Source organism: Pinus tabuliformis, chromosome 3_1 (assembly GCF_031772625.1).
Source record: "Pinus tabuliformis cultivar Carrire ecotype Pingquan chromosome 3_1, CPIR1, whole genome shotgun sequence".
Lineage (NCBI taxonomy): Eukaryota > Viridiplantae > Streptophyta > Pinopsida > Pinales > Pinaceae > Pinus > Pinus tabuliformis.
Window position 1 is genome coordinate 742,834,846 of NC_142301.1, and position 12,691 is coordinate 742,847,536.

Here is a 12,691-nt window from a genome sequence, read left to right on the forward strand (position 1 = left end):
TTTCTTGTAAATCTCATTAATCCATCCACATTCTTTATGCTTCACAATAACATGCATCACAGGGTTCACTGTGTGCACCAAGCACTTAGACCAAAAGATGTGTGGATGATTATGCTTAATAATTTTTCATGTTGCCTTACAATTCGCTGCATTATCAATGTTCACTTGAACCACATTATTAGGACCAACATCTTTAATTGATTGCAATAGGAGATCTGCAATGTTTTGGGAAGTTGCACTGATGGAGGAGTCGTCATGACATGTAATAAACACTGCACCGCTAGCAGAAACACCAAGAACATTTATCAAATGTTGGTTTCTAACATTTTTCCACCCATCTAATACAATGGATACCCCACAATCCACTCACTCTTTTGTAAAACGTGTCAAATCTCTTTGAACCTTTACTTTTTCTCTTTCTAATAACATTGTTCTAGCTTTCTATTAGTTGGGGCTCTTGTATCTTTTTGGGTCTTCATTGATGGCCTTAACGATATCATGCCAATAGGGAGAGAGAAGCATGTTGATTTCTATAGCTTTGGATGTGCTCTTGCCTGAAGATTTTGTAGAGAGGCTAAGACACATGCATTCTCCAATACCCATAAATCGTTTGGGAAATTTCTACCTAGAGATGATTTAATTAAAATAATTAACTTTTTTAAATGGTTCCGTAAGTCTAAACTTAGGAAATCTGGTTAATTAAAGGGTATTAATTAAATTAGGTGTGAATCTTTTAGAAGAAGACGAGGATCAACTCCCAGTTAATCTTAGCCCTTGACTATGTTTTAATCTTGGTCATGGGTGCTCAAACAAGAGATTATAAGGAGTTCGATGGGCACTTGGAGAACACCTTTATGCATTTCGATTTTGCTGGGAAGCTGATTTCTTGAGTAGCAGCTGTGAGTTTTTGGAAGTGACTTAGTAAAGTAGAAGCAGTGAGAATAGTTGGGCATCAGCTCCGTAGAGGAAAAGAGGAAGCAATTCGAATCTTTTAGGAGAGATGGCATCAGCTGGGTTGAGAGATCAAGATCAGTTGGATGGAGCCTCCAACTATGTGATTTGGAAGGCTAGGATCTCCTGCCTTCTAGATGAGCATGATCTCAAAACTTATGTCGATAGTGTAGTAGTTGTACTTGTCGATGCAGATCCACTCAAGAAGTAGGAGGATGAGATGATGTGAGCTAAGAGGATCATTCTCGACAGAGTTCGATATCATGTTGTATCCCATATAGCTGGCAAGGACACTGCCCGACAGATGTGGGAAGCATTAGCTACGCTGTACGAAGGATCTTCCGAGCAGCGGAAGATGTACTTAGAGGAGAAGCTGAGATGCACGAGGATGCAGAAAGGGGAGCGTGTAGACCCCTTCCTTACGAGGCTTCATGATGTTCGGGACCAGCTGGCTTTAGTAGGATCAACACCCCAGCCCTCAGAGTTTGTATGATTAGCGCTGAATAGCATTTCTAAAGATTGGCAAGTTTTCGTCCAAAGCATCCTGGGCAAAGAAAAACTGCCAGATTGGGAATGTGTGTGGGCTGATCTGCAATAGGAGGAAATGAGGCGTGATCTAGTGAAGGCCACCATCAGTGGCAGTAGCAGCAGTGGGACGAAGCAGGTGAAGGAAGAGGAGGATGTGGCCCTTGCATCAAAGGGGCAGTAGGAGCAGCGCAGAAGAAAGAAGGATATTTCGAAGATCAAGTGCTTCAGGTGTGGTGAGATGGGCCACTACAACACTCAATGTCCTCTTAGAAAGAAGGACAAGGAGGAGAAGCAGGATCAACAAGTTGCATCTGCTGAGATCGACAGGTTGTCCTCTAGACTGGAGGAAGAGTTTTCCATGATTGTCGAGATGCCTCCAGGGGTGAGGTGGGGTGATCTAGAATTGTAGCCCCAGAGAGATACAGGATGGGTAGGATTCTTGAGGAGTGTACATACAGAAACCTTAAGGATTTTAGGTACATGAGAGGGAGACTCATGTTTTGGGACTGAATAAAGCTTTGTACGGGCTCAAGCAGGCACATCGGGCTTGGTATTCTCAAATTGATGGATACCTAATGAGTCTTGGTTTTACCAAGAGTGATGTTGATCCAAATTTATACTACAGGGTTGTTGGAGGTGAGCCTGTGATTTTGTTACTATATGTTGATGATTTATTTCTGATAGGAGCATATAATCTCATTGTTCAATGTAAGAGGGAGTTGAATTCTGAATTTGAGATGAAGGATCTTGGTTCAATGCATTACTACTTGGGATTAGAAGCATAGCAAGAGCCAGGGAAAATCTTCCATGGTCAAGGGAAGTATATTGTTAATATCCTTCATAGATTTGGGATGATGGATTGCAAGTCCATGGACACTCCCATGGTGACTAATCTGAAGAAGCTGCGAGACTCCGATTTAGACTTCGTATATCCCTCTATGTATCATCAACTGACCAGATAATAGAATTATTTGGTTATTACCAAACCTGATATTTGCTATGCAATGAACACTATGAGTCAGTTCTTGGTGGAACTTGGGCATGTACATTGGATTGCGGCAAATCATATATTGAGATATCGGCATGGCACTATTAGTTATGGATTGAGATATGTCATGATTGGTGAAGTACATTTGGAGGGATTCACAGATTTCGATTGATGATCGAGATGTTGTTTCAATTTGGGCTCTGCTATGATATCCTGGATGAGCAGGAAGAAGACATATGTCGCACTCAACGCTATTGAAGTTGAGTATATTGCGGCTTGTTTTGTGAGTTGTGAGGCAGTGTGGCTTCGAAATCTACTTTCAGGATTGTTTGATCAGGTGTTGGAACCAATTGTGATACACTGTGACAATCAAAGCTATGTGAAGCTTTCACAAAATCTAGTTTTCCATGACAAGACGAAGCACATTGAAATCAAGTACCACTAGTTTCAAAACATGGTACAAAAGGGAGCAATGAGGCTCAAATACATCTCTACATACGAGCAAGTTACTGAAATTCTCACAAAACCTCTTCCCACAATTAAGTTTGTTTACTTCATAGATAGACTTGGAGTAGTTGAGAATGTCTTCATCAATGAGAGGGCATATTGATGTTGTAGCATCAAGGGGTGAAAATTCTCCCTAGATAAAGGGTATTGACCTGGAGCCATGTAATGCGGTTAGGGAGAATAGCCTAGTGAGCATCAAGGCATGGAGTGCTCTCCCGGTCAGGAGTTACCTGACCATATTTGCAAGGGTTACTTTGCTAGTGGGTTGAGTGAGTTCCTTATAGCATCAGGCAAGTATTTTTACCATTCAATAGCATGTGACGACATGTGGGAATGGTAAATGGGCCCTGGGTTTCACCATTTTTCAAGGGGTGACTAACATGGTTCCAAGTACAACTTGGTTGTTTGGTGACCCAAGGACTAGTGGGTGACTAGCTTCTTTATTTAATGTTGACGCGGGATGCTTTCAATCTTTTCTTGGGATGGATACATTTTTCCAACAAATGTATGTACATCTTAATAAGTCAAGGTGAAAACCTCCCTAGCAAAGTGGGAGTCTTGAATTTTTGTAGCTAAGGTCAATATTCAAGTCAACAAAAGGAAATTAAATTATTATTTTTTAAGTTCATGTAGGACCCAAACAATGAAGTCGGCCCCACCAGTTGAATGGGTTTGACCGTTGGTCAAAACCCTAGACTTACTTTGACCACTATAAAAACACCAATCGACGTCCTCCATTTGGCATCAATTCGGATCATAAAATATTCTATTTTCTGTCCATGCGTGCGAAGGAGAGAGAGAGATAGCCTAGTGAAATTGACCAGAAGTTTGAGTTTCTTTAACTAGCGTTGACTAAGGTTTTTCTAGGCTATTTGACCTGAATTGAAGAAACCCTTTGCTGCTCTATTGACAATAGTTTGGCTGAAGTTTGAGGCAGTTGACCAAAATTTCTGAGGCAGTTTCAAAGGCTGAAATTCGACTTGTTTAACTAGATTTGACTAGTTGTTGCAGAATACTAAAATTATCTCTTTTGTCTAGGTTTGACCTATATGATTTGTTTAGTCAATTTGACCAAGTTTGACTGGGATATTCAGATTGTACATTTGTTGAATTGGACAATTTCTCCTAAGAAAAGATTGTTGGATTTTTCCCAAGGTTGGGTTTTCCTAGGGTAAAAGTTTTTGTGTCTCTTTGCAAGGTTATCCTATTGTGATCTCTATTGCTCTATAACATTTATAGTTGAATTTTTCTGAAGTATAATTACTTAATGATCCGGAATGTGCTAAATTAAAAGGAACAATCAAAGGAGCAAGGCCAAGTGAGTATTATGGATTGTAGCACAAATTGTTTAAAAAATCAAGAGAAAGGAAAAGAGACTCCACCAATATGGGTAGGAGTAAGCACAATATTGTTTAGGTAACAATGATGCTATTAAAAAGAGAGGAAGTCCATAAGAAATGTGATGCACCATAGGGAAGTGGAGAGAGGCAAGGTCCCCAAATGAAAAGGAGAAAGAAGGCATGTTACATAAGAGAATACAATATGGACTTGAGAAGCAACTCACAAAACTTAATAGAGATACCAAATTGTTCACCAATAGAAAAGGCCTTGTTGGGAGACAAGGGGAACCTATTATTTAAAATGGAGGGTTAAGAAACTATTAAGAGAATGCGAGGGAGGGGGATGGGGAGGAGACTTCTCCCACAAATAGAAATGAAAAAAGTGGGGAGGGATTCTACCTAAACAACAATGAATGCAACCCATAAATAGTGGGTTTAAACGTCAAGGAACCACTTAAATAATTAACTAGCTGAACACTCTACTGTGGGGCCATAGTGGAGTAGTAAAAAATGTAACAAATAGTTCAATAGTCATACTAGTTGTCACACTCTCAAGGAAGCAGATGTCTCAAGAGCTAGCTTGCGTTAGATAAGGTCTAGGGTTAATATTGGGAAAATGCAATGATAAGCCAAAAAGAGAAAATTTAATAGCCTATGTAGTTGGAGTTGTATTTGATTCAATGCATTTCACTTCATGCTTTACATGTTTTTAGGTAAACTCCTTCACAATCATTGAAAAATCCAAAAAAAATGAATTGCTTCCTTAGGACATTGTCTTAGGTGAGATTAGTAGATATATTATTTCCTACAGGGTTATTGACCTCTCTTTGCAAGATAAAAATAATTAATTTATGAAAATAAGTAAGGTAGAGAGAAATTTTTGCAAGTTTTATGAGGATCTAATTTATAGCAACAACAAATAATCCAAATAGTAGGCATGCAAATAAAGCTCAATTCAAATGAGTTGAACTTCAAGTAACATGTAGAAAAAAATAGAAAGATGCATGACTTACACTTGCACCTTAAAAATAATATGTGAGGAAGTGGGATATATGATTTGACTAAAAAAAATCCAAAAATAGTAATTGTGATCCAAAATCAAATGATTTTGTGTAGGGATTCATGAGGGAACATATAGGTTTTGTTATTTTTTGTTTAGAAAAATCTATTTGGTACCGAATTCAAATCTCTAGCATCTAGATATTCACTTCGAGTAAACAAATTTAAGCTTGAATATTATGGAGTTTGACAAAAACCAACCATGATTATTGAGAGAAGCATGTATAATAAATCTATCTTGTTAGTACAAAACACTCAAAGCCTTTGAGTCCAAATGAATTGAATGAGTGGAATACATTTGGCATAATTTAATGAAAAAAGAAAAGAAAAGAAAAAATAAAGTTGTCTGGCTAAAATAGGAAGTACATTTATTTGAGTTAAGAAAAGCTACAATGTAAAATATTAAGCTAGACTCAAGATGGTTGGACTCCGAAGAAGTGAGGCTATCATGTGCATTACAACTCATCTTCCTTCACAAACAATATAGGGAGTCGAGGACAAAGAGAGACATACTCAAGATTGGGTTGAGCACCCTTTTGAAAAACAAACTAATATTGCATCCTTTCTATAGATTTGAGAACAAGACTATCATTAACATCGTTGATTATAGGAGCAAACACTAATGGTTTGGTTATTCACAAGACTCCAAGCAACACCTATGTGGGGATTTCAATGTACCTTGTAATAGAAGCTATAAGCAACTCTCTCATGCTTCAAAAATAACTTCCATATCCAATTGAATTAGGTTGATAACCATGTAGCATATACATTATGAAGGCTCAAACCAGATTTATGGACCTCATTTGAATTTTTTTGAAATTTTCTAACGTAAGATGATTTGATAGGATTTCCCTATTATTCTTAAGATGGGCATGAGTATGGCCAGAAACAATCTCTATGATCAAGTTATTATGAAAATGCATTATTATGGTTTCCAAATTCATATAGGATTTGTTATAAAAATACAAAATCAAATTATGCTATTAAATCAGTTTTGTGAAATCAATAAAATACAAAGTTGAAATATGAGATCCAAATGAATCAGGTAGAATTTGATATTTGTAGTTCATCTCTATGAATCTTAGAATAAGATAACACTCATGAAAATAGTAAATATTCCAAAATTTTCCCATAAGAATAATATGAAATCCTCTTGAAAACTTAGATAAATATTTATAAACACTATGTGATAATACTTGCAAACATAAATGATATAATGATCCCTAAAATAAAATCCAAATCCCCTATCCAACATGATAATCATTACCAAAAGTTCATAACCACATTAAAACATAAATACTTGTCTTTGATTGTGAAAAAATTAAATTTTGCATACACGATGCATGACATTAATACACTTACATGCTTGGCCAATGTAATCGTCTAACTTCTGGGAAAGGTTGCTCCTAGTGTCATCTAGTTCATTTAGTGAAATTTCAGTAGGAAGATTTCTAAGAAGTAATCTTATGCATTTGATATTTAATACAATAAGGAGAATAACATATAACTTATGGGGTTAGTTGGTGTTAACTATAAAATAACCATCTAAACAAAGAGTATGAAAAAATATGTATCTACCTGATAGGTTGCTCTTAGTGTCATCTAGTTCATTTAGTGAAATTTCAGTAGGAAGATTTCTACATAATAATCTTATGCATTTGATATTTAATACAATAAGGAGAATAACATATAAATTATGGGGTTAGTTGGTGTTAACTATATAATAACCATCTAAACAAAGAGTATGAAAAAATATGTATCTACCTGATTCAAACTAATAGTTCATTAGTATTCTCCATCATCTCTCCTCTAGCACGTTATCTCATCTCTATAATGACTGCAAACAAAGACAGGAAAAGAATCAGTTTCTTTTTCCATTTTGAATGTATATAAATCATATAATCAATCCAAATAAGTAAACCTACCTAGGAAAAAAATAGGGTGGCTCCTAGGTTGAAACAAAAATGTTCTTGATCTCCTCTTCTTTCTCAACGAAGAACTCTCATAACCATAAATGAAACCCAAACAAATAACCAAACATTACCAAAGAAATTAAAAAGAAAGAAGCATCGTTCTGAAAAAAAATAAAAAATTAACATATAACCAAAATAATAAATAAAAAGGTTTAATATCTTCTAAACTATTAACTCTTTCAAATAAACTCTTACGACTTTAGGCATATTATTCCATCTAGCAAAATCATCTATCAAGTTCATACAATCCAATAGATTTTATATTTGCCCATGTTTTTTCCATTATGTTGTACATAATGTAATAAAATAAAATCCATGGAGTAAACAACACAAACACACAAGTGAGATTACTCAAAACTAAGCTAATTTTCTGTAGGAATTCTAGCTAACTTTGCTTCAAAAAGCCTCTTTAGTGAAATTTAGCAATAACCTATTTCTAAATAGCTATTTCACATCCATTTAGCAAGACTTTAACCCCATCCTCTACCGGTTTAGCAATTTACCTAAATGGAAAGTAAAAAAAACCATCACTGATATTACATGTATCTAGACCAACTTCAACCAAAATGAGTATGAAAATACCTCACATAATATATGAAAATTTCTTGATCCCATTGTCTGTCCATTTTCACTGACAAAATAAGTACAAAAGGCCTTCATGTCCTCTTTTTCCTGCAAATCTCCAAAGGAAGTATTCTTCCTCCTTTCCCTGCAATTCAATAAAGGACAAGTGAGTATAATGCCCTTTCTGCAATTCAACTGTAAAACATTTGTGAAAGGGAAAGATAAATATATAATCACAACTCAAATAAAAGGAAACAAACCTGAGATCTATTCAACTGTAAAACATTTGTGAAAGGGAAACATAAATATATAATCACAACTCAAATAAAACGAAACAAACCTGAGATCTATCATCTTCATTTCCTCATGGTGAACCCCATCTTTCCCTGTTAAACAATAAAAAAGCAACTGCCAAAAAAAATGAAAAACTGCAAACTATGGATATCGACAATAGGACAATTAGCACTGCCCTGTGCAAACAATTAAAACCATGTGAAATAATAAATAAAAACGGTTTAACCTCTTGTGCCCAATCAAGAATAGGTAAAACAAAAAATTAAAACAATGTGAAATATTAAACAAGGGAAGCTGCGAGGCAGCGAGTCCCTGCATGAAGTTAACATTTAAGGTCTAAGCCAGTTCGAATACCAGTCGATGAATCAGCGACAAAGCGCTTATGAAAATAGATAGCATCAGTAACCATTTAAGTAGCAGCAGTTTAGCTTGTTTACTCCGAAGGATTCTAGTTAGCATTCAAGCAAGCAGCACTAGGAACAGAGGCCATAGAGACAGAAGCAGGGGCATCATCAACACCAATTGCATAGAAATAAAGGGCATCAGAGGTAGAGCCAATTTCAGATTCTCCGGTTACAGGGCATCAGGAGCAGCATTCAAGTAAGCATACCAGCCATCAGATCCAAATCCCATGCCCGCGGGGGCAATTTTTGGTTATTAAGGTAAAGCCTTAGCCCACAAGCGTATTAGTGACTCCCTGTGCAGGAGTATGGCAGAGTCAAAGATTGACGCTTCATTGATTGACGGATAACCTTTCTATGCCAAGGCCATATATATATGCTTCGATTGCAGTTGCAAATATCCCCCATCATGCAGATCATCTAGTTTACCGAGATCCAGCAGTAGCAGTTACGGAAGGCAGAGGAATTAGTTGGGTCGAGTGGCTGAGGTGGCAAGAGCGATACTCTCCCAGGGTTGACCTGGGCAACTCACATACTATGGTGAATTTCTATAGAATCTCCTGCAGTGATGTATCTAGGAACGACAGACATAACGTACATTGGGCATCACTTCTTCTGAAATTCAGACAACAACTGCACCAGTTTCAGTAATACATAAATCACACAATTGCAATAGAAATAGTCACATGAGCAAGTTTCAGTAATACATAAATCGAGGGCCGTCGAATAATATAATATGCACCAGTTATTTCAAAACAATGCACCAGTTTATGTTGCTAGCCCAAAATCACACAACTGCAATAGAAATAGTCACGTGAGCACTATATACCAAAGATCTAAACATTATTGAATAACTAACTTGCAGAGAATCATCATCAATTCAAGATACACCAGTTTATGTTGCTAGCCCAAAATCACACAACTGCAATAGAAATAGTGACATGAGCACTATATACCAAAGATCTGAACATTATTGAATAACTAACTTGCAGAGAATCATCATCAATTCAAGACACGAGTAACATGAAAACCGCCGTGAAGCTTACATTTGACCTTGAAAATAAGTATTTCTTATGACAGACTGTAACATGTGAAGAATACAAGACAAGCACGAATGCTAACAATTAGGACATTAGTCCGGCATCCGAGCAGAGATGATAGAAGCATAAAAAATGCGAGTTGCACCACCATGGCGGACCCAAATGCATATTTGAAGCATCCGTTGTACACCTGTAACAGAGAAGGAAGCGGGGAAATAAGACAATGCGTAAGATAATGCAAAAGAGATGTTATTGTTTTTTTGGTTTCTTTTTTCTTTGTCTTTCGACTTTTACGATGTTAATAATCAGAAGAGTCATGAGAACAAGTGATAAGAGAAACAATGTCGCAAGTTGAGTAAGTTGGCTTATGCTAATGGATTCCATGTTATGTGAAGCGGGGAGATGTATGTGAATATCCAGGTGCAGAAGAGGCCAATTTATAAAAAAGTTCAACGTGTTTGTAAGCTGGTTTTAAGTGTGAATGGAGCTAAAATACTTGAAGCTCGGATGGAGCAGGGCAATATTTAATGGTCGGCATAAAACGAAAAGCTTACGTTAAGTGAGCAGTCGGTGCAATTAAGTGGTCGATATGACATGGGGAGCAAATGGCATATGGAATGATGTATGTGGCGGCAGAAGTAAATGCGAAATTAGGTGATGTATCTGACATCGGGCAATCTTGGTGGTAGATTGGGTCCAAGCTATTCTAATAAACAATTGGCTAGACAGGATATCTATGTCAATATCTAGGTGCAGAAATCTTGAAGATCAGATTGGAGTAGGCCAGTATTTAATGATGGGCATAAAACGAAAACCTTACGTTAAGTGAGCAATCGGTGCAATTAGGTGATCGATCTAACATGGGGAGCAAATGGCATATGGAATGATGGATGTGGCGGTAGTAGTAAATGCGAAATTAGGTGGCTGTGGCCAGTGTGCCCACAAGAAGAGCATCTTAACCAGCCAAATTTCTTGAAGATAGCCCCTTTGAGCCTGTTGCGGTAGATTAAATATGCTGTTGTTATAGAAGACAGTAGGGCAGCTGCGAGGGGTCTTGGTTTTTCTAAATTGTGGTGCAATGGCTTGCAAAAACCCAACCTCGGTGGAAGAAATGTAGTTCAAAGTCATTGATTTTGATAGAGATATCACAGATGATGACATGCTTAAGTTATGTTTTTCATAAAACATGGAGTACTGCCACATATCAAGAAAAATTTAAGTATCAAAGATGATGAAAAGAAACAAAACAGAGCATAAGAGAAATCATTCAAAACTACACCCACAAAAGAATCTTGGTACTTTCTAGAAAAAGAATCACTAAAAGTCCACAACTGCGAAATGGAACATTAGATGTGGGCATTAGAAATATATACCTGTACATTCAACCAAAATGCACCGGGTTGATATTGACTTATGTTTTCCTCATAGCAAGTTGTATTGTCATTAATCCACAGAAATCCAGTTAGTTTATAGTTTTAAGAATCTTGATCAACAAAGAAATATATTCAGAAAGAGATACATACTTATTATTATAAAAACATTCTGGCCTTGAAAGACATAAGAAGAATTATAGCCCTACATGGGTAGGGGATTGTACAAATTGATGGAGGTTAAGTAGCAAGAAAGCCATACCTATAGCCTCTGACGCTGTTACAGAGAAATCGGTTAGGATGCCATCAACTGTGAAATTCTTGTTGTCCACGAACTGAAGATATTCCCTTATTGGATCATAGCTATAATTGATTCCAGCAGCAAATGTCTTCACAAAACGAGGGAACCATATGTTGCATTCGTTGATGGGTCCACATCTTCTTTGCCCAGAAGCATCAGTATTAGCTTTGTCTTGGTTTTTCTAAATTGTGGTGCAATGGCTTGCAAAAACCCAACCTCGGTGGAAGAAATGTAGTTCAAAGTCATTGATTTTGATAGAGATATCACAGATGATGACATGCTTAAGTTATGTTTTTCATAAAACATGGAGTACTGCCACATATCAAGAAAAATTTAAGTATCAAAGATGATGAAAAGAAACAAAACAGAGCATAAGAGAAATCATTCAAAACTACACCCACAAAAGAATCTTGGTACTTTCTAGAAAAAGAATCACTAAAAGTCCACAACTGCGAAATGGAACATTAGATGTGGGCATTAGAAATATATACCTGTACATTCAACCAAAATGCACCGGGTTGATATTGACTTATGTTTTCCTCATAGCAAGCTGTATTGTCATTAATCCACAGAAATCCAGTTAGTTTATAGTTTTAAGAATCTTGATCAACGAATTTGACTCCTGCAGAGGATAAAGCGGCCACGGATATTCACCTTGATTAATCAATGGATCTGCTTTGGTCTTTGACCAATATGTCCTTACCCTACTACATGCCAATCTTGATTTCCGGAATGTCTTATGTCATTATTTATATGCTGCAGTATACTAGAATGAGAAAGATTTGAGAACAAATGCAAAGACTTCCTGTTTAAAGTCTAAATAAGTCTTGTTCTAGGCAACTCATATTTGGGTTAATTTATTATATTCAACAAACAAAGATCTTTGAAAAGTATCGTACTGCTTGACTAATAGTAAATGGTTAAGCATGTAGTAAGGTCCATAAGTTGAAAACCTTTGATCCCTTAAAAACATTATGTGCTTCATAGAGTGCAGGCGTTATCAGCATATTAACCCTCCGGTGATACCTTGTAAAAGCCCTCACAGGTTCGGGCCTCTGTAGCTGACGTGAGGCAGAACAGTGATGAAAAGGAAGGGAATTGTGGCTCCTATGTCAGCAGATCCTGAGCAAAGAAGGAGCTAAAGGATAGTTCCAGATCTGTAGTAATTTCTGTAGCAACTTTGGTTACAAACTTCTGGTTAGGGCTTCTGGATTGATTTCAGTTCTGTAGAATTCATTTTATGATTAAAATCTGCCCTGAAGTTAACTCTGAACAAGCTTACACTCTTGAATTTTGGTTAATCTATACATACATTGTTCTATCAAGCTCAGGTTTTGAAGATTGGATTGTATGAATTGCTGTATATTGAATTGGA

General features: G+C 36.7%; 1 long non-coding RNA gene across 1 annotated transcript; it reads right to left on the bottom strand.

The window, feature by feature from the left end:
- Window positions 1-10,800: 10,800 nt before the first annotated feature.
- Window positions 10,801-11,892, bottom strand: LOC149189491 (uncharacterized). The gene is made up of 3 exons (XR_016256402.1): window positions 11,808-11,892; window positions 11,019-11,628; window positions 10,801-10,839 (listed from the first exon to the last, which is right to left on the bottom strand). It is a non-coding gene; the product is annotated as an uncharacterized LOC149189491 (long non-coding RNA).
- Between the last annotated feature and the right edge of the window lie 799 nt (window positions 11,893-12,691).